Below are 3,893 nucleotides of genomic sequence, written 5' to 3'. Positions count from 1 at the left end.
TTTAGGAATAAGTGACTTCTCAAATAATAAACTTATTGATCCTAGAGATGCCACCTACTTTGAAGATGTCTTTTCCTTTGAAAAGTAAGTACCTGATCCAATATCATCCAAACCATTCTCTTCATGTAACGTTAATCCTGTTATCTGAGTGTCTTTGTGAATCAATAAAAAAAGAAAAGGGCCACACTTAATAGTAGACCTTCTGAACTCAGAAAAGCCATAAGGACAAAAAAGAAAAAAGACCTTGAGGTTGAACATTCTATCTTTTTAAAGTGATATCTTTGCTTGATGGTGTTTTTTGGAAGGAACCGTTGATGTTGAGTCCAACTCAATCATTCAAAACTAGACTTGGATCCTAACTGATATGCCCCTAGAAATAAGTTATTAGGTTGTAAGTGCATGCTTCAATAGAAACTTAGGCCCGATGGCTCTATAGAAAAATATAGGGCTACTATAGTAGCTAAGGGTTGTGACTAGAAGAAAGAACGAGATTTTTTTGATATATATTCTTTTGTATCTAGAATGACAATTCTTAGAACCCTCTTGCTATTGTTTTCATCTATAAACTAATTGTTCATCAAAATGATGTGAAGAGTACGTCCCTAAATGGAGATCTAAAAGAAGAGATATACATGGAATAACTTAAAGGATTTATTGTAAAGGGATGAGAGAACAAAGTGTGCATACTTGTTAAGTCCTTATATGATTTGAAACATGCTCCCAAAAAATGGTATGAAAAATTTGATGAGACCATCCTATATTTCGTTTTTATTATAAATGATCATGATAAATGAGTTTGTTCCAAGGTCACGGATGATGATTATATAATCCTTTGCTTATGCATTAATGATATTTTGATATTTGGAACTCACTTAAAATCATATCCAAATCAAATTATTTATATCAAGCAAATTCAGTGTGAAAGATCTAGACAAAGCTATCTTTAGGATGAAGCTATCATATATGTTGAAGGGATAGCTTTCTCTCTTTCTCATTCTATGATCAAAATGATGATGGAATTGATTAACTTAATGAATTATAAATCATACCTTGATTCGCTAAATCCATCTTTAATTGCGCTTTGGGCTTTGAAATGCGTGTGCAGCCTCGATCACCAGTGATCTGAACAAAGATTAGCGAGTAATCTTCTGGAGAGAGAGCTCTTAATGCGTGTATTAGAGAAGGGGTCTGACAGGCTATTTATAGCCCTCTCCAGGGACCAAACGCCGTGATTAGTTACACCCGTGAAGAGTCACCCCCCATCAAGGCAACCTTTCACTGCCGTGCAATTACCTTAATGCCCTTGTGATTATCAAGATTTACGAAATTCAAGGGACACTTGTCAAGATGTGGGTTCTAATTAAACGGGATCAGGGTTTAATTAAATAGGATCCAACATTCTCCCACTTGGACCATATTGACGCCATTTGTCAATGTGGGCCACAACTTGACGGGATCCCAACATTCTCCCACTTGGACCATATTGACAAGTAAAATATCTTTAGCACTTGAATTTTATAATCTTTATACGCGTATTCCTTTTATTCTGATATCAAGTCGGGCAAACTGTATGTTTGACTACTTTGAGAATAATAATACGAACTGTTGCTGGTGGTCCAAACCGAGAACGATTGGCACAGCGGTGTGAACGGGGTTCCGTTTGGGTTGCCTTGGTTGGTGTTGATTGCGCTCCACTTTCCACCGGAAAACCTGCAAGCAAGCCTCGCACCACCACTGGGGTAGTGGGGGCCCTCCGACGATCAAGTCAGAGGAGATTGGAGGAGAAGGAAAGATAATAGTAGCAAGTAGGAGAATGCTCTGGAAGTTCTTGCTTACCCTCCCCCTTCTCCCCCCAGCCGCATATATACCAGGCTGGGGGGTCCTTTTTGGGGGGTTGGTCATCGTGTAGCACGATGGAGCTGCCACTGACATAGCCGTTACAGGGCGTCGTGGGGCAGCGCTGGGTACGGCCATGACAGGGCGTAGTGGAGCTCCGCTTTGTACGGCTGTTACAGGGGATCGTGGAGCAGCGCCGGATACGACCGTTGCTGGGTGTAGTGGAGCAGAGGGCCGCGGCGTGCCTCTGGGGAATAGCCTGTCGTTGTCGAGAGATGTCCGACTCGGGGTCGGGCTGCGGAGCCGAAGATGTCCGACTCGGGGTCGGATTGCTGGATCAAGGGGCAGCCGACTCGGGGTCGGGCTGCGGAGCCGAAGATGTCCGACTCGGGGTCGGATTGCTGGATCAAGGGGCTGTCGTAGTCTTCCTGGGCGCGTGTGCCGGTCACGTGGGGCATGGTGGCTAAGTTCCCCCGTAACAGTAGCCCCCCACTTCCGAGCCTGGAACCAGAAGGGGAACGGGTGAAGGGAGTGATGCTTCGTGATTGCCGCCATCCCTCGGAGAGGCGCGCGCGCTTCGAGCTCCCCACCTTCTTTATGGCGTATGGCGGTTGTTGCTGACCTGGCAGTCTGAGGATTTCGGTGGACATCCCTCCTTAATGGCGTCGATTCGCCTTTGGGGCGCGAGCGACCCTTCGGCAGCCAGGCGTCCTCTGGCGTCACCGAGGCGTCACCCACCTTTCCGCCTATTTAACCGAGGGCCCTCCTCCGTCCGCCTTTCTCTTTACAGACATCTTCGAGTTTCTCCTTTGCGCTGCCGTCATTGCCGTCGGACTGTTCGCTTGCTCCTCCTTTGACGCTCTCGGAGCCGTTCTTCCTTCTCTTCCGGTGAGTTGCCCCATTCTTCAATTTAAGGCTCTCCATACTTTCTCCTTTTGTATTAGGGTACTCCAGTCGTTCCGGTCCTTTCCCCCTTCTTGACCCCGTCCTGACCGTAGATTCACTGGCCATTAGGGATGGGCGAAGTGAGAGCAGACCGCATTAAGTCGGAGCTGGTCGCCGAAGACCTAGATAGGTTCGTGGCTCGATACCACCTTCCCGAGGCCTGCAATGTTACGCTCCCGGCGCCTGAGAAGAGGATGTCCCATCCTCCTCCAGGGAAGGTTGCCATCAATGAGGGCATTCTTCAGGCTGGGTTTCGCTTTCCCCCCTCGGACTTAGTCGTTCAGGTGCTTCGGGGTTTAAGAGTGGCGCCGACGCAACTGGTGCCGAACTCATGGCGCGCCCTGACGGCCTTCCAGGTTCTCTGCCGCATGCACGAGGTTCTCGCCACCCTGAATGTCTTTTGGGAATGCTACGGCCTGAGCGGCCACCCCCAGGACAAAGGGTGGTGGTGCTTTGCGGCGCGGCGAGGGTGCGGCCTCGTCAAGGAGGCTCCTTCCTCCATTCACGGCTGGAAGGAGCGTTTCTTTTTCGTTGACGCAGATCCCTCTTGGGGAATCAGGGCTACCTGGGAGACGCCGATGAAGTCCCCGATTGGCCTATCGAGGTTGTCGAGGGAGGAATCCGATGGCGTCGCCGTCTTGAAGGGGTTGGTTGCCGAGGGCCGGCTCCCCTCGGTGGCTTGCCTTATTTCCGAGGATACCTTGGTGAACGTTGGTCTGAGCTCGGTCCCCACTGACCGTGAGCCCGCCACCATTTCTTTTTTAGCTCTTTTCTCCTCTTTCGTCTCGTTCTTTCCTTCAGTTTCTCAACCTCCGACCACCTCGTCCTTTTTGCAGAGATCGACGACGTCATGCGGTCGGACAAGGCAACGGCTGTTGGTAGGACGTCCCTACTGGAAGCAGTCCGGAGGAAGAAACGAGCTCCTCCGAGCGGGGCCCCACCGGCGAAGAAGTCCCGCCGGCAGGCGACTCCGACGCCGACAGACGGGTCCGGACCCACCGATCAGGGGGACGCCGCGGGCGCGGACCGGGAGTTGACGCTGTATCAGCCCTCCGATGCCGAGACTACCGTTTCTCCGGAGGCATCACCCGGGCGCGGCCGAGATGGACGGG

The sequence above is a fragment of the Phoenix dactylifera genome, chromosome 5, assembly GCF_051530095.1.
Source record: "Phoenix dactylifera cultivar Ajwa chromosome 5, Ajwa_hap1_PhDact_Kaust_v1.1, whole genome shotgun sequence".
NCBI classification, from domain to species: domain Eukaryota; kingdom Viridiplantae; phylum Streptophyta; class Magnoliopsida; order Arecales; family Arecaceae; genus Phoenix; species Phoenix dactylifera.
The sequence above is the reverse complement of the archived record's forward strand: the minus strand, read 5'-3'. Positions refer to the sequence as shown.